At 37.1% G+C, this 19225-nt stretch overlaps 1 long non-coding RNA gene across 1 annotated transcript in view; it reads left to right on the forward strand.

Annotated features, from left to right (window-relative positions):
* LOC134730036 (uncharacterized) overlaps window positions 1-19004 on the forward strand; it is a 42687-nt gene extending 23683 nt beyond the window's left edge. Inside the window, exons 2-3 of the long non-coding RNA XR_010111637.1 lie at window positions 17527-17627; window positions 18001-19004. This is a non-coding gene — a long non-coding RNA (uncharacterized LOC134730036). The remainder of the gene's footprint in view (window positions 1-17526; window positions 17628-18000) is intronic.
* The last annotated feature ends 221 nt before the right edge of the window (window positions 19005-19225 follow it).

The raw sequence follows: 19225 nt of genomic DNA on the forward strand, positions 1-19225 counted from the left end.
AGTAGTCCTTCCTCCTGATTTGACTTGAAGCACACAGAAAGGATTATATTTTATATCTACATGAGTGATTTTAATGGTGATAAACCTAAGAAGAAACATTGACGTGTATGCCATAGTTTAGAAAAGAATAAAAGTATGATAGAGCTTAAAGTGAATCCTGCTTGAATCATATCTGTTCCTTCGTTACATCCAACCTGCTATCAATAGCAAGTCAGAGGGAAAAAGCAGCAGTAAATATTTGGAAATTGCTAATGTAGAGTAGAACATGTGAGAGGTATGTGAGTGATTATGCTCAGTGACACTAATATAACATTTTATAGCAAACCCTGGTTTACATGGCATGATGTTAAGCATAAATTCCCTAGCTGCACTTCCACACATTTAGAATGTAGACATAATTCATGTTAACAGTGATGGTCCTTGAATGCCTGCTGAGTTTAATTTAACAGAAAAAAAGGAAATTACATTCTGAATGTGTGTACTTTGTGTTGTAAGTTCTTTCCTGATACTTCGAAAATTACCAGTGCAGTTAAGGGCATTGTAATAATTAATCAGGATAAGGAATCAAATGTAATTCTTGTTCAAACCTTACCTAGCAAACACCACAGGGCAATTTCAGGCCTCAATACTTCTGCAGGACCTTTTAGAAACTATATGCCTCAGGGGCATGAACACTTGAAAAAATTCTGCAAAATATTACTCAGTGTAATGTTACTTACATTAATTCACTCAATTTTATTTTATTTTTATTTTAAAAAATTATTTTATTTATAATTTCAACTTTTATTTTAGATTCAGGGGGTACATATGCAGGTTTGTTACCTGGGTGTATTGTATGTTGCTGAGGTTTGTGGTACAATTGATCCTGTCACCCAGTGCTGAACATAGTACCCGATAGTTTTTCAACCCTTACCCACCTCCCCTTGCCTCCAAGTGGTCCTCAGTGTCTATTATTACCAGTTTTATGTCCATGAGTACTCATTGTTTAGCTCCCACTTATAAATGAGAACATGTGGTATTTGGTTTTCTGTTCCTGCGTTAATTTGATTAGGATAATGGCCTCCAGCTGCATCCATATTGCTGTAAAAGACAATTTCATACTTTTTAATGGCTTTGTAGTATTTTGTGGTGTATATGTACCTCATTTTCTTTACCCAATTTACCACTGATGGGCACCTAGGTTGATTCTCTGTCTTTGCTACTGAAATTCACTGAATTTTTTAAGTGCCTAGAAATTGCAAGTCACAGTACAGTGGTGAAAAATACAAATACGTTCCTAGCGCTGATGGAGATTGCAAACTAGCAGGTATCACTCAATAAAAAAACACAAATGATTAATTTACTATCATACTAAGTGTTACAGGGATCTATATGGATGCTAAGAGATCCTGGCCCAGTCTGGTGGGCTGGAGAATGTTAAGTTCTGTTAGCATTAGCTTCCTAACTAACGTCTCAAAAATTGCCACTCAAAACAAGGAGTATAGCAGTAACTAAAGAACAAATAAGCAACCACCAACCAACATCTCTTCCCCAGTTAATCTTTTTTCCCCCAAATTAAAGGGTTAGAGTTTATTTCACAGAACATTGTGTGACCATGGAAATCCATGAAGAACTGGGAAGCTGTTGGTGTAAGGGGACCCTAACTTTTATGTTTTCATCATGGCCCATAAGAAATAGTGATCCCACATAGTCTCTTCATTAAGAATCAGTGTGGGAAAATAAAATGGATATGAATTGGTCGTATTCCATGATTATTAGTGACAAATTTAATCTAACAGACTCTACATCTTTACCTTAGTGACTGAGTTCAACTTTGTCCTGCTCTGTTGTTTGTCTTGTTGGCAAAGGAAAGAAAACACACATATGGTAGAGTGGGTGTGGGGGAAAGCCCTATATTCAAGTTAGCTCGGTCAAGCCCAAGATGGGAAGTCTAAGAGATTCATGGTTAGAAAGATGCAAGATATCATTGCCAAAGGTAAAAGAGGCCAAAATAAAAGGCTCGGGACTCATTAGCACTGTCAGAACATTATCTTGTTCATAACACTCATTTTTAAAACTTGTGGTTGGTTTATTTGAAAGCTTGGAAAGTTAATACTGTTATGTTGTATGTACGTGGGTATGTATTTATGTGTAATGCACACACATATGACTTGAAATACTATATTCAAAAAAGAAAATTATTGAAATCCCAAGAGAAAAATAAGTCAAAGAAGAAACATCCAAATAAGTGAAGGAAAGGGAAATGCTATTATATAAGCTATTATATTATCCACCAGCAGCTGGATAATAAAACAGCTCAGGTCAGAAAGAGGTCACCCAAGATACTCTATCAAACTGGCCCATGACTGCCTCCTCCCTTAGGCCTCATCTCATTCTGGGCTTAGATTTTTCTGCAAATCATGGTAATTGGGAATCAATTCACACAGCTGTGAACCACTGCTCACAGATACAGAGGGAACAGATTTGAAGTTGAGCATCTCTGCTGGAAGGAGAAGGGAAGTGACTTGTTTATGTACCATTTCATCACTCCTCCCAAGAGGCACTACCCCTGGGTTTATGTTCTGTGAAAGGTGCAGTGACATTGTGGTTTTAAAGCAAGTGGAAGATCAGCCTGCTATTAGAATTAGGGGACTTGGATTCAATTCTAAGTTAAAATCATGAAATGTTAGTGTTGCCAGGAAACTATGTATGATCTAATCCAATTTTCTCCTTTTACAGGTGAGGGGCCTTTGAACCACAGATGTTAAACGATTTGCCATGTTAGTTAATGATAGCATCTGAACTAGAATCACCAGTAGCCGTACTACTGCTTCTATAACATTGTTCTTCTTCTGGGACCTTGAGGCTCATGTCAATCAATTGTAGCAATTTCCTTTCTTCCGTGTCCTTATCATTTATTATGTTTAAAGTTTTCCATCATCATTGAGAACTCCGTCATATGGTTTATCATTTTTGTTGTGTTATTCTTATTCTTGTTCTCATCCAGGTGATCTTAATATTGATATAGCTCATTAATTAGATTTGCCAAATTCAGATATTCTTTTCATCTTTTATTCTGTTTACCTTCATTTTCTTTCAACAGCAAACTCCCATGATGCCATCCTGAACCATATGTACTCCAGAACTACATCACATCTGAAGTCACAAAATCTAATATTCTACAATCATTACAACTTCTTTTCTTCCAGTCACACATTACTTCACCTACATTGGTTACAGGGTACCCTGTTGAAACAAACAGACTCCAAATCCAAGGGCTCTTCCTCATGTTATAGTGTAGAAGTGAGTGGTGCAGGGTGGCAGATGGCTCTGTTTTATAAGGTCATCGAGGAACACGAGTGTTTTCTATCTCATAGTTTTGTCACCCTCTAGGGGACCGTCTTTGTTCACATATTTAAAGCTAGTTATTACTACCACTTATACTTTCTAGCCCTTAGAAAGAAGAGAGAGAATGAAGGACTAGGAGTTTTCTTATTAAAGGATGTAATCCAAAAGTTGCACATATTTCTTATGCCCATATGCTGTTGGCTAAAGCTTGGTCCCATGGTCTTAACTACCTAAAAGAGACATTGGGAAACATAGTCCCTAGCTGAGCAATCTTGTGTGCAGCCAAAAATTGAGATGTTCTGTTTCTGAAAGGAAGAAAGAGGGAGTTGTTTTGGGGACACAATTCGCTGTTTCTGCCACTACTCTTACTGCACTTCTTTTATTGACTTCATCGGAATCCCTAGTTCTTTGATCCAACATTTATAGCCAATTTCATCAGGGCTTTTCTGGTCTCACTTTTTGCTCTCCACAGTAAAAATCCAGTGGTACACTGCTTTTCAAAAAGCTATGCTTTTCAAGATAGTATTTTAGTTTGTATAGTTTTCAGAAACTAGGTCTCACCAATTCTTTTTTATTTTAGATTTAGGGGGTACATATGCAGTTTTTTTAAACCTGGGAATATTGTGTGATGCTGGGGTTTGGGGTACAAATGATCCCATCACTCAGATACTGAGCATAATACCCAACAGTTATTTTTCAACACTTGCCCCACTTCCATCCTCCGCACTTTAGTAGCCCCAAGTGTCTACTATTGCCATCCTTACGTCCGTGAGTACCCACTGTTTCAGCTCCTACTAGCAAGTGAGAACATGTGTTAATTGGTTTTCTGCTCCTGTGTTAATTTGCTTATCGTGATGGTCTCCATTTGCATCCATGTTGCTGCACAGGACATGATTTCACTATTTTTTATGGCTGCATAGTATTTCACTCACCAATTATTTCAAAAACTTATCCCAGTTACTCTCCTGCAACATCTATCTTAATTTATCATTATGTGTTCCTATTTGACAGTAGATGAGTGACTCTGGAGAAACTCACACAACTGTTCTTATTAGTATTGATGTACTTTGGCATTTCTAATTCACTAGGGACCATCCTACTTAAATTCCAACAGAATCTGCTAAACTATAAGCCCCTCTAGGACAACAGTAGTTCATCTTTTTTTATGTCCAATGTCTAGCACATTGTCTGGCTCTGGATGAATTTTAAAGAGTTTTGCTGGATGAAAATATGAATACTAATGTCTTTCCAATTTGGAATATTTATTAACATTTAAAAATCAGCCTTTCATCTTTTCTGTTTAAAGGTAACATCGTCCTTCTTATTTAAGGCTAATGTCATCATTATAGTATTACTTTTTTCTCATATATCACATTTTCTCAGTAACAAATGTCTGTGGATTCCACTTATAATGAATCTCTTTCAACTTGTTCTCTTTATTCACAATCATACATTATAGGCATATATTATAGCTCCACACCCTACTTCCAGGTGATTGCAATAACTTAATTTTTATGTCTTCTACTAGTCTTATTACCCACAAATTTATCCTTCATGTTACAGTAAAAAAATGACCTACATGTTTATCTTCTCTTATTACCAAGTACTCATTTCGTGGTAATGAGAACACCAATTGATGAAAGAGTTCAACAAAACATTGGAAAGTGGGAAACAGGTGGATTATTGTTAAAATTATTTAACAGTGTGCAGAGGGCCATAATTTAATCTGCGGGCAGCAGAAGAGACTAACAAAAAGAAATCTGTTCATCCTTCAAAGCCATAGGTTTAAAAGCATGAGTTCCCATGGATGGTGAGGAAGAAGAGTGGGGTAAGAAATCAGGGATGTATGTATGTAAGAAATACATACACAAATCACTGACATTTAGGAAATTCCTCCTAGACTAGAGTTTAGAGATTTATGATACTGAAAAGTCAGTCTGAGTGGACTGAGATTTAGGGTCTTATCAGAATTAATTTTGAGTCTCTAATCTAAACAATGAGATGATCATTTCCCCTTTCTCCCACCACATTCACAGAACAGCAGCAGCCTGGCATCTACGTCACAAACAGAAGCCTGAAATTTTTCTCAGAAGACCTGAAAACGCCCTGAGAAAAGGCTTCCAAAATTTGAAGAACTCCATAAGGAGGCTAACTCCATGACTAACCACTCAGAAATAAAGCCTTCTAGTAAAAATTCCTGGCCTGCAGTCAGAACTAATAAGCTTCTCTTTAAGTATCTCTTTGATGTATCAACAAAAATTACTGAATAATTGTGAAAATGCTATCACCTAAAAAAGAGAAAAGAGTAAAATTAAATAAATAAGTCAGATGTTGATAAGGCAGGGAACAAAAAAATTTTAAAAACCAATTACCAATTACTGTAGCTAGATTACTAGGATTGACTTTGGGCTGCAATTCACCTTAAGCAAGCTACTTAGTTTCTCTGTGACTCAGTTTCCTTGTTTAAAAAAGAATGCGTCTCCAAGAACCATATGAGAATAAAATATTTTAAAACATATAAAGCACATGGAAGCATACCTGACAGATAGTAATCATTCAGGAAGTGTTTGATATTATAATAATTTAAACTTAAAGCAGTGATATAATTATGTTGGGATGGGAAACAGAGAGAGATAAGGTGGTGGGTAAGAGATTTAAAAGTAGGGTGACTGTGTAGTATGTAGTTTAACTTCCAAAGTGGGACACTTTGAGAGTAAAAAGAAATGCTATTGATATGATGCTAGAAAGTAATTAACTGCGATTATTCCAGGCAAAATAGGAAACAAAGGTCTTATAGAGACTTATCTATACAATTAGAAAGGATACGATGTTTAAAATTTATAAATCAAGAAAATGCCCATGTATTTGAGAATTCTCTCTCCCTGGCATGAAGCCTGTCCGTGGTTTCCCCTCAGCTAGACGTTCACGTTAAAGCTATTTAATGTCCTATCTGATGGCCTTCCTTTCTTGCCATTTCCCTTCTTGGTCAACAGTAACATGACACTGGGTTCCTTAAACATGCCAGAGTTTGCCATTCTTTTACCATCATCTAGAATGCTATTTCCTACCTGCTTCACAAACTGTGTGGCTTAAACAGCGTAAATTTAATGTCTCGCAGTTTTAGAGCCTAGAAGTCCAAAATCAAGGAGTCATCTGGGTTGGTTCTGCAGGCTTTGAGGAAGGATCTTTTCCAGGCTCCTCTCCTTGGCTTTTCGATGGCCATTATCTTCCTGAGTCTTCACCATTGTCTTCTCTTTATGCATCTCTCTGTATCTATATTTATTTTCATTTTCTTTTTTTTTTTTAATAAACAGGGTCTCACTCTGTCACCCAGGCTGAAGTGCAGGTGTGATCATGGTTCACTGTAGCCTCACACTCATAGGCTCAGGTGATCCTCTGATCTCAGCCTCCCAGGTTGCTGGCATTACAGGCGAGGCACGATGTCTGGCTAATTTTTTGAAAAGTTTTTGTAGAGATGGGGTCTCACCGTGTTGCTCAGGCTGCTCTTAAACACCTGGCCTCAAGTGATCATCCCACCTCAGCCTTCCAAAGTGCTAGGATTATAGGCATGAGCTGTCACACAGCACCCACAGTTTCTCTTTTTATAAGGACACCAGTTATGTTGGATTAGGGCCCACCCTAATGACCTCATTTTAACTTGATTGCCTCTGTAAAATCTATATCTCCAAATAAGGTCATGTCCTGAGGTACTGAGTGTTAAGACTTCAACATGTTATTGAACCAACAATTCAATGCATAATATTTATGTAGTGAAATTCAATTTATTTTATAAAACTCAATTAAAATACAACCTGTTTTAAGGCTCTATTTTGCTCCTCCCATCCTGCTTCAGAGTTATCCCTAAAAACTGTATGAATCACTGCAACTTGCATAATTCTATAGTTGCTTTTAGCTTAGATTGTAATTGATTTATTTGCAAACTAATATTTGCCTCTCTATTAGACCATGCACAATTTGAGACTAGAAAGTATTATATTTATCTCAGTATCCTCAGAACTTAGCATAAAATAAGATTGCGATTATATAATCATTACCATGAACACCAAAAAGCTTTATGAAAATTTATATTATTTTACTTATTAAATATGTAAGATAGTATAAGTTTTCCACCTCTCTCTTTTTTAACTTTTATTTTAGGTTTGGGGTACATGTGTACATGTGCAGGTTTGTTATACAGGTAAACTGCATGTCACGGGGGGTCTGGTGTATAGATTATTTTGTTACCCTGGTATTTAATAATGAGCATAGTACTTGATAAGTAGTTTTCTGATCCTCCCCCTCCTCCCACTCTTCAGCCTCAAGCAGGTCCCAGTGTCTGTTGTTCCCTTTTTTGTGTCCATGCAGTCTTTGTTTTTCTGTTTGTGTGTTAGTTTCCTAAGAACGATGGCCTCCAGTTCCATCCATGTTATTGCAAAGGACATGATCTTTTTCTTTTTTATGGCTGCTTAGTATTCCATGATGTATATGTACCACATATTCTTTATCCAGTTTACTGTTATTGGGCATCTAGGTTGATTCCATGTCTTTGTTATTGTAAACAGTGTTGCAATGAACATACATATGCATGTGTCTTTATGATAGAATGATTTATATTCCTTTGGGTTTATACCCAATAATGGGATTGCCAGATTCGGTAATCTGAATGGTAATTCTGTTTTAAGTTCTTTGAGGAATTGCCACCCTGTTTTCCACAAGGGCTGATCTAATTTACACTCCACCAGCAGTATGTAAGTGTTCCCTTTTCTCCATAACATCTGTAATTTCCTGACTTCTTAATAATGGTCATTCTGACTGGTGTCAGATGGCATCTCATTGTGGTTTTGATTTGTATTTCTCTAATGATCAATGATATTGTGCTTTTATTCATATACTTGTTGGCTGCGTGTATGTCTTCCTTTGAAAAGTGTCCATTCATGTCCTTTGCCCACTTTTTAATAGGGTTATTTGTTTTTCTCTTGTAAATTTAAGTTTCTTATAGATGCTGAATACTAGACCTTTGTCAGATGCATAGTTTAAAAATATTTTCTCTCATTCTATAGGTTGTCTGCTTATTCTGTTGATAGTTTCTTTTGATCTTTAGTTTTAATTAGATCTTTAGTTTTAATTAGACTCCATTTGTCAATTTTTGTTTTTGTTGCCATTGCTTTTTGTGTCTTCATCATGAATTTTTTTGCCAGGTCCCATGCCTAGAATGATATTTCCTTGGTTATCTTCCAGGGTTTTTATAGTTTTGAGTTTTACATTTAACTCTAATCTGTTTTCAGTTGATTTTTATAGATAGTGTAAGGAAGGGACTGTTTCAATTTTCTGCATATGGCTAGCCAGTTACCCTAGCACCATTTATTGAATAGGGAGTCCTTTCCTCATTGCTTGTTTTTGTCAGCTTTGTCAAAGATCAGATGGTAATAGGTGTGTGGCCTTATTTCTGGGCTCTCTATTCTGATCTATTGATCTGTGTCTGGTTTTGTACCAGTACCGTTCTGTTTTGGTTACTATAGCCTTGTAGTATACTTTGAAGTTGGGTAATGTGATGCCCCCAGCTTTGTCTTTTTGCTTAAGATTGCCTTGGCTATTTGGGCTCTCTTTTGGTTCCATATGAATTTTAAAATAGTTTTTTTCTAATTCTATAAAGAATATCATTGACGGTTTGATAGGAATATCATTGAATCTATAAATATCTTTGGGCAGTATGGCCATTTAAATGATATTGATTCTTCCTATCCATGGGCATGAAATATTTTTCCACTTGTTTGTGTAATTTCTGATTTATTTGAGCAGTGTTTTGTAATTATTGTAGAGATCTTTCACCTCCCTGGTTAGCTGTATTTCTAGGTTGTTTTTTTCTTTTTGTGAATGGGGTTGCATTCCTGATTTGACTGTCAGCTTGGATGTCATTGGTACATAGGGATGCTACTGATTTTTGTACATTGATTTTGCTGAAGTTATTTATCAGATCAAGGAGCTTTTGGGCAGAGAATATAGGTTTTTCTAGATATAGAACCATGTCATCTGCAAACAGGAATAGTTTGAATTTTTCTCTTCCTATTTGGGTGCTTTTTATTTTTCCCTCAACTTCTCTTAAAATAACTTGTTTCACAAGATTAGTGCAAGAAGACATTTTTAACACTTTTCTTTTTGTAACTGTATTTTCTCAATTTCCTTAGAAATCAACAGAAACTTCAGTTAGTTGTTGATGACTTACCAAATTGAAGGCCTTTTAAAATTTGGGTCAAATATACCAAAGGATTTAGAAATATCTATATCTGTATGTAGATATAAATATATACACATATCTGTATATATCACCTGGTTAAAATGTGGACAGTCTCTGGGGTAAAAGTGTGAATACACAATTCTTTTCCAATTTAAGGATGAGTTTTGGTATTGTGTGTATTTAGTACAAACAATATGGTTGACAGCAAAGGAGACTTAAAACATGGAAAAAGCTGAATTACGTAGAATTCTTCTATTTTTCAACATTCCATTTCATTTTTGTTCACATATCTATAAAATTTGCACACCAGTAACCATAGTATAGATGTGATTTTTGTCATTTCCTAAAACTTAAGATTTTATCCAGAGCACTTTTCTTTTGTTGTAAGGAGGAAGAGGGCTAAAAAGCATAGCCTTTTAGCCTTTTATGAAAACCAGAAATATTTCTAGTTCTCTGTTACGTTTCCCCAATCCCAGAATAATGGTGTCTGTTGCCTGTGGCCATGTAGGCCAATTGGTTACAGCATTGTGTCTCTGGGTGCAGGCTGACTGGAAGAAGTTCTAGCTCTGTCAGGACATATTAGCCTCACACAGTTCTGAGGTCACCTCCCTCTCTGTGACCATTCATAAAGTTCCCAAGAGGATCAATTTAGAGAGGGTAAGTGGGTGTTTCCAATGTGGTAGTAAGCACTATGAATACCCTCTTTGGGAAAATAATATGAAACCACAACTCTGAATCAACCTGTAAGAAGAGATTCAGCATTAATCATGGGAAAATTATAATCCAGCTGATTGTTTATCCAGAGCAGTGCAGGGACTTGCCTCTCAATGTTTACAATACCTGAAATAGGATTAACTGGCTTAACAGAAAGGTCCTGTCAAAGTACAGATTACTACCCTGTCTTTCTCCTGAAGCTTTGTACAATGCTGTCTTGTTTGTTCATACCAAAGTTCCGAGGAGAGCGGAGCTTTCTCAGATATGTTCAGAATCTTTTTCTTTTTACAAAAAAATATAAATTCCAACCCCTGTGTTCCTATGTATTTCACATTTATAAAACAGTTTAAAAATTACATAAAGTCACAAGACAGAAAACATTTAGAAGATAGCTATTATCTCATAAGTGTTGTGAATCAGTTTTGTTGTAAATGTTCAATAAACTCAGTGATCCTTTCTTTTTTTCTTTTGTCTCTCTTCCACTTTATCTGGCAGGTGTTTTGTATCAAATTCTATAAAAAATCAGCATAAATTCTGATATTTGGAAAAGCACCTTGCTCTGTCTCTCCTATGCAGTTTTAAAAGTGCTTGTGATGGTTTCTAAACCTAAACATAAATTGGAGCTTTGTTTACTTTTGCACTGTCTATACGAAAAATAACACAACCTGCCCTTCAAAAGACAGATAATATAATTAAATAGAGTGTTGAAGGAGAGGACCATCATCAGTCCCAAGGTGCTGGGTAATATGGCTTCAAAAAATATGGTGTTATTCCAACCTCCCCAACAGCACTTGGGTTTTCCTGTTGAGAAGGGGGACTGAGCGACAGGACTAGCTGGATTTCCTAGGCCGACTAAGAATCCCTAAGCCTAGCTGGGAAGGTGACTACATCCATCTTTAATCATGGGGCTTGCAACTTAGCTCACACCCGACCAATCAGGTAGTAAAGACAGCTCACTAAAATGCTAATTAGGCAAAAACCAGGAGGTAAAGAAAGAGCCAATCATCTATCGCCTGAGAGCACAGGGGGAGGGACAGAGGGACAATGATTGGGATATAAACCCAGGCATTCGAGCCAGCAATGGCTACCCTCTTTGGGTGCCCTCCCTTTGTATGGGAGCTCTGTTTTCAGTCTATTAAGTCATGCAACTGAAAAAAAAATGGCATTATTGATGGCTGAGTTAACATGATATTATTGTCTTATTTTATTATAAATAATCCTGGTTAGAGTCTCTTTTTTTAAAATTCTGAACTTATTTATTTCAGGTCTTGTCCCTGGGAACCTATTCTACTTTGTGTAATTGCTTTAAAATTAAACAAAAAAACAAACATAACCACTATATTCTGCATATATAAACATACAAATAATAATATATGATTTAAATAAGCCTTTATAGGGAAAATATTGTTATTTTATTAGAAGTGAAAATAGCTCTGTTATTTAGATTTAGAGCTTTATTTTTTCAAATGTCTCCTGTGGCTAGGAATGAGATAACCAAATGTCCGTATTTCCAAAGAGTTTCAAAAGATGAGGCCCCAAGACATTCAAACTGAAATTCAATAGTACACAGTATAAAACTACCATAGAAAAATAATGCAAAAAATAAGAAATATCTTCAAATTGTCCTTGGTCTTTCAGGGAAATGTGATAAGATTCCTTTGACTGACAAAATGAGAGAAAACATTTGATATAGTTTCTCGCAACACTGTAAATGTGAGTCAAATTGATGTGGAAAATAACAGAACTTCACGAACTAAAAACTAGCTCAAAATGCCAGTAAAAATAGAGACATAATATACATGGACCTAGAGAGTTTCCCAATCAGGAAAGATGAGAGTGCAGAGAAAAAGCACCTAGGATGATTAAGAGAAGAAAGGCAGAGATTGATAACATGATAAGGGTGTCAGTATGAATAATGTCACTAAGAAACTCTGGAACAAGTTAGGATACAAATAAATTAAATCTAAGCAAGGCAGTCTCAAAAAGGCCTCTGAGTAATGCTAACAAACAATTATTTAGCACACCCAGTAAAAAGTAGAATTACCAGCCTGGGCAACATGGTGAAACCCCATCTCTAGTAAAAATACAAAAACTAGCCAGGTTTGGTGGCCCACACCTGTAGTCCCAGCTACCTGGGGGGCTGAGGTGAGAGAATGATTTGAGTCTGAGAGGTTAAGGCTGCAGTGAGCTGAGATTGTGCCACTGCAATCCAGCCTGGGTGACAAAGTGAGACCCTGTCTCAAAAAAAAAAAAAAAAAAAAGTAGAGTTAGGAAAGGGAAAATAAAGGAATGGAATAAAAAAGTAATAAAAAGCAGCTTCTTATTTGTAGACACAGCTTAAAAATGATCCAAATAGTGCAATGTTTGTTGCCATTCTCTTCCACCATTCTCTTCTTTACCTCCTCACCACACACAAATACTCTCTTCATTCCTTTCATTGTCACTTGAAGAAACCCCAATGCCATTGCTTTCAAAGATTTATCATATGTTAGGGGAGAGATGGAGGAGAAGTGAAGTGAATATAGATGATAATAGGTCCCAGCGAGAAAGATTGCTTTCTGCTTCCTAGCCAAACCCTCAGGAACTGGAGAGAGGAGACTGCATGATGTTTTCAATAGCCATAGAGAAATTTCTAAGCCCCAACATAGCATGAAAGGAGCAAAGAAATGCAAAGGAGGCATGGAAGTAGCAGAGTCTCCTGCCATAGGGAAGCCAGTTGACATGGATAAGGAAATGTTCATGGACAATCTCTGTGAGTGATGACTGAGGACCCGATGAGATGTCTCAGCAGGCAGGCACCTGTGTGAACAGATGGCATCAAGTACTAGATGCCTTAGCCCTACGACTTAGGACTGTTCAAAGTCTCTATAAATTGAACACTATTTCTAGGAAAGCTCACACTACAGAGATCAAATTTCTGTCATCTTGGCTGAAAGGGGACTATATAAAAAACTAAATTGTTATAGAAAACTAAATGCAATTATAATCTTCACACCTGATTTGTGAATTGATTTATCCTTTTACACTGATTTATCATTGTGCACTAAGAATGCATGAAACCTCAAATCCTAAATTTAGAAGTATGGGAGCATCCTTAAAAAATTTTTAAAAATTAAATTAACTTGCAATATTTTCCCAACTGAATTTAGCAGTATATACGTGCTTTCTTTTTTATTTAAATTTTTAGTTAAAAAGCATTAAAACTATAATTAATAAGCTTAAGTTATAGAAAAATATTACCAGAAAGACACTCTAATAAGCATTTTTCATGAATTGTTTCATTTAGTCTTTAAGAAAACTCTTAGGTGACAGGTTGTATTATTATCTCCACTTTACAGATGAGAAAATGGAGGAACAAAGAGGTTAAATATATGGTTGCAGTTTGCATATCTGGTAAGTGGTAGATCTAGGATTTTGAACTTGATCTCTGACTGCAGAGCCTGTGGTATTAGTCATTGATGAGTATGGATGGCCACTGTGATATGAGTCATCGCCACCAAAGGTCATGGCAGGAGCTTTGCGGCTCTGTTCTCCTGCTTCTCCAGAGTTGAAGCCATATTCATGTTTCAGGTGATGCTTGGGGCTATGATTAAAATTAGGCAAGCCCATTTTTATAGCTTAATTAATACTATAATTGTGCTATAGAGCAAACACCAAAAAAATTTCTCTAGTTTGAAAATACTAGGTAAGGCAGCAAAACCTAGGATAAATAGGAGGCTAGTGGGGTTGACAGGAAGGAAGAAATGACCACTTACATTATCTCAGATAATTCTTGAGACACCTTTGGGAAATAAATGCTATGATTTCTATTTTTCACTGGAGGAAACTGAAGATCATTGACTTTAAATGATTTGCTTAACTGGGAAGTGGCAGAGCCAGGATTCCAATCTGGTTCTGACTCTAAAGAATTCACTTTGTTATGTTCCATTATCTCTCAAAAATACTCCGATATAGGCACACTATTCATTGAACAAGTTATTTGTGGTTTAGGTTGAGAACACATGCAGTATTTTTAATACTCTTTCTGTGGGAAAGAGAAGTATAAAACCAATTTAAAAATTAAATTCTGGAACACAGCTTATTTGAAATGAGAACTACCTACTTTGACACCAGAAAGAAAGAGAAAAAACCACACTTGAATTGTGATGATAACTTTACATCTAGATTTTTAAGGTTGTGAAATATATTGTACACAACATGCAAAATGTTTATTGAGTCAGCAATATTAGCATCAGCAGGTTGGAGAAAGCTGTAATATGAAGTGAATATGCATTCTTGTGATTTGCTTTTTTTGGATTATTTTATACTGATGAATTCTTTTTTTAAAAAAAATGAGTTGTGTTTCAAAGAGCGAGAAATGAGAAAAGATATTTGAAATGGGAAAATGATAAGAGCATTTATTGAAAGAACTTGAGATTTAAAGAAATTGAAAATCTTTATATCTGCCATTGAAGCAAAAGAAAAACGTTATTTACTATTAAGTGGGAATTGAGGGCTGCTGTCTTGAGAAGTCTGCTTTTCATATTATTGCTACAATATCTAAGGCCAGGCTACACTATTCAGGATTTGACATTTCACTAGAGAACACAGGATACTGACATATTTAGAATGTATCTTCAGTACAGCTTCTTTAGCCTTTGCCCTGGGTTTTGATCTTTCTAGCTACTCTGGCTTATGATTTATAGGGTAAAAAACTGCAAGGGATCTTAGTCACCCTCTAGCCCAGTTCCCCATATTTTACCAGTGAGGACAATTAATTGAAAGAAAGCAATTTGCTCAACGTAGAGCTGCAAAAAAAAGTATGCCAAGAGCTGCACCTAAATGTACCTTTTTTAAAATTCAATACTATTCAGTTATAATCTTATTTACTGAGATCTAGTTCAAAGATGGAAGCTCTTTTACATCTAGCCCAAAATATTTATTCTCAATTGTAAAATCAATTTTTAAATGATAAAATTACCACATTCTAATTGTAGGTAATTCAAATTCTTTAGAAGAATGTAAAATAAAAGGTCTCTCCTGTAGTTATTGGTATACTCTCCATATTTTCTATGCATATACAAATATATAAGGATAAATATAGATATGTGCATATACACACTTTTATATATTTTTTTCACTAAAGGGATCTCATTATAACAATTCTTAACCACTTTCTTTAAAACGTTTAAAACTCAGACATCATTTCTTATCAGTACATAAAGATTGACTTCATTGCTTTATTCACACAATGGTTGCATCACATCCTTTTGGGTGGTTTTAAACATGTCCACAAATTCTTGTACGTTACTCCCATGAAAAGGTATAATCTTATTCCCCTCATCTTGAATATGAGTGTAACTTAGTGAATTGTTTCTAGGGTATAGAATGTGAGACAAATTGAAGTTGTCTTCTTTTATTTTCTTTTCACAAACATCCTTGGATATACAACTTTCCATATTTGTGCATATATTATTTTTGAGAAGTAGGGTGCTGGTCAAAGAGCATCCACAGTTAAAATTTTGAAAAATGTCATTTCTAGTGAATGAAGAGTAACATATTTTTATACATTATTTTTCTGTTTTCTGTTCATGTCTATTGACCATTTCTCTAATGGACTGTTGGTCTTTTTGCTTTTGGTGTAATTAAATGTAAGTACTCTACAGACTGCCTGAATTTGAATTCTGGTCCTGGCACTTTCTAACTGTGCGACCACAAGCAAATTATATTTAGGTTATTTATGCCTCAGTTTCTTTGCTCATTAATGGGGATAGTAGTGGTACTTATAGGATTATATTGAAGATTAAGTGAGTTTATGTATGTAAAGCACTAGAGTAGTACTGGAGACCGAGAGAGTGCTGTTATGATTTTATGTATTCAAAATTAGCTCCTTATAATATGTATTTAATTTTGTTTATGATATTTTCAGCTACATAGATTTCTTTTTAAAGTTGAGGTTAAGACATATCCAGTAAAGGGGACACATCGTAAGTGTACAAACATTTAAATCAATATATAAAACATTCCTAGTATCTGAGAGGGTTCTCACATTCTCCTCCCAAGCACTGTTCCTCCCAAAATAACCACTATATCAAACCCTATCACCATAGATTAGTTTTAACTGATCTTGGACTTCAAATAAGCGGAATTATACAGCATGCTCCTTCTTTCAGTATATGTTTTTCAGATTTATTCAACTTTTAATTTCTTTATCTTTCTTGTATTTATTTCTGCCTTTTATTATTTTCTGCTTCTTAATTTGCTGTTTTTTTTCTATTAAGATAATGGCTTTCCATTATATTCATTTAGCTTATAGATTTCATTCTAAGTATTGTTTTAGTTCCATCTCACAAGTTTTAAAATGTTGAATTTTTGGCCAGGTATGGTCGCTCACACCTGTAATCCCAGCACTTTGGGAGGCCGAGGTGGGTGGATCACCTGAGGTCAGGAGTTCTAGATCAGCCTGGCCAACATGGTGAAACCCTGTCTCTACTAAAAATACAAAAGTTAGCCGGGCGTGGTGGTGAGCACCTGTAATCCCAGCTCCTCAGGTGGCTGAGGCAGGAGAATCACTTGAATCCAGGAGGCAGAGGTTGCAGTGAACCAAGATTATGCTACTGCACTCCAGCCTGGGTGACACAGCGAGACTCTGTCTCAAAAAAAAAAAAAAAAAAAAAAGCACTTTGGGAGGCCGAGGCAGGTAGATCATGAGGTCAGGAGATCGAGACCATCCTGGCTAACACGGTAAAACCCTGTCTCTACTAAAAATACAAAAAATTAGCCGGGCGTGGTGGCAGGCGCCTGTAGTCCCAGCTACTCAGGAGGCTGAGGCAGGAGAGTGGCGTGAACCCGGGAGGTGGAGCTTGCAGTGAGCCGAGATGGTGCCACTGCACTCCAGCCTGGGTGACAGAGTGAGACTGCATCTCAAAAAAAAAAAAAAAAAAAAAAAAAAAAATTGAATTTCTATGACCAATCAGTTTGAAATACTTTCTAAATTTCATTGTCATTTCTTGTTTGACCACAAGGGATTTATGTTTGTTGTTAAGTTTCTAAACATTTGGTGGTTTTTCACTACATTCAACCATTCTGTGACCTTGTGTTTAAAATGCACCTTTTAAAATATTGCTTTTTAAAATCCAGTTTGTCATTGCCTTTACATTGGATTATTTTCTACATATTTAATGCAATTTCAATGCATAGTTGGTTTTATCCATCATCTTATTTATTTCTTACATGTCCCATGTGCTTTTCTTTTTCTGTTCTTTCTTTAGGTTTTGATGACAAGCTTAAAAAATTTTTTGCTGAGTGGCTGGCAAGATGGCCAAATAGGAACAGCTCCAGCCTGCAGCTCCCAGTGAGATCAACGCAGAAGGTGGGTGATTTCTGCATTTCCAACTGAGGTACCCGGCTCATCTCACTGGGACTAGTTAGACAGTGGGTGCAGCCCATGGAGAGCAAGCTGAAGCGGGGTGGGGCATCACCTCACCAAGGAAGTACAAGGGGTTGGGGAACTCCCTGCCCTAGCCAAGGGAAGCCGGGAGGGACTGTGCCATGAGGAACGTGTATTCTGGCCCAGATGCTATGCTTTTCATGGTCTTCACAACCTGCAGACCAGGAGAGTCCCTCGGGTGACCACACCACCAGGTCCCTGGGTTTCAAGCACAAAACTGCATGGCTGTTTGGGCAGACACCTAGCTAGCTGCAGAGTTTTTTGTTATTTTTTTGTTTTTTTTTTCATACCCTAGTGGTGCCTGGAATGCCAGAGAGACAGAACCATTCACTCCCTGGAAAGGGGGCTGAAACCAGGGAGCCAAGTGGTCTAGCTCAGTGGATCCCACCCCCATGGAGCCCAGCAAGGTAAGATCCACTGGCTTGAAATTCTCGCTGCCAGCACAGTAGTCTGAAGTTGACCTGGGACACTTGAACTTGGTAGGGGGAGGGACATCCATCATTACTGAGGCTTGAGTAGGCGGTTTTCCCATCACAGTGTAAACAAAGCTGCCTGGAATTTCGAACTGGACGGAGCGCACTGCAGCTTGAGAAAGCCGCTGTAGCCAGATTGCCTCTCTAGATTCCTTCTCTCTCTAGGGCATCTCTGAAAGAAAGGCAGAAGCCCCAGTCAGGGGCTTATATATAAAACTCCCATCACCCTGGGACAGAGCACCTGGAGGAAGGGGCAGATGTGGGCACAGCTTCAGCAGACTTGAACGTTCCTTCCCGCCAGCTATAAAGAGAGCAGTGGATCTCCCACCACAGAGCTCTGCTAAGGGACAGACTGCCCCCTCACGTGGGCCCCTGGCCCCCGTGCCTCCTGACTGGGAGATACCTCCTAGCAGGGGTCAACAGACATCTCATACAGGAGAGCTCTGGCTGGCATCTTGGGGGTGCCCCTTTGGGACGAAGCTTCCAGAGGTAGGAACAGGGAGCAATCTTTGCTGTTCTGCAGTCTCTGCTGGTGATACCAGAACAGGGCCTGGAATGGACCTCCAGCAAACTCCAGCAGACCTGCGGCAGAGAGGCCTGACTGTTAGAAGGAAAACTAACAAACAGAAAGGAATAGCATCAACATCAACAAAAAGGACATCCACACAAAAACCCCATCTGAAGATCACCAACATCAACAGACCTAACGAAGATGAATCCACAAAAATGAGGAAAAACCAGTGCAAAAAGGCTGAAAATTCCAAAAACTAGAATGCCTCTTCTCCTCCAAAAGATCACCACTCCTCGCAGGAAGGGAACAAAACTGGATGGAGAATGAGTTTGATGAATTTTGATATTACCTACCTTCAGAAGGTAGGTAATAACAAACTCTTCTGAGCTAAAGGAGCATGTTCTAACCCAATGTAAGGAAGCTAAGAACCTTGAAAAAAGGTTAGATGAATTGCTAACTAGAATAACCAGTTTAGAGAAGAACATAAATGACCTGATGGAGCTGAAAAACATAGCATGAGAACTTCGTGAAGCATA

The sequence above is a fragment of the Pan paniscus genome, chromosome 2 (genome assembly GCF_029289425.2).
Source record: "Pan paniscus chromosome 2, NHGRI_mPanPan1-v2.0_pri, whole genome shotgun sequence".
In the NCBI taxonomy this organism is placed as follows: domain Eukaryota; kingdom Metazoa; phylum Chordata; class Mammalia; order Primates; family Hominidae; genus Pan; species Pan paniscus.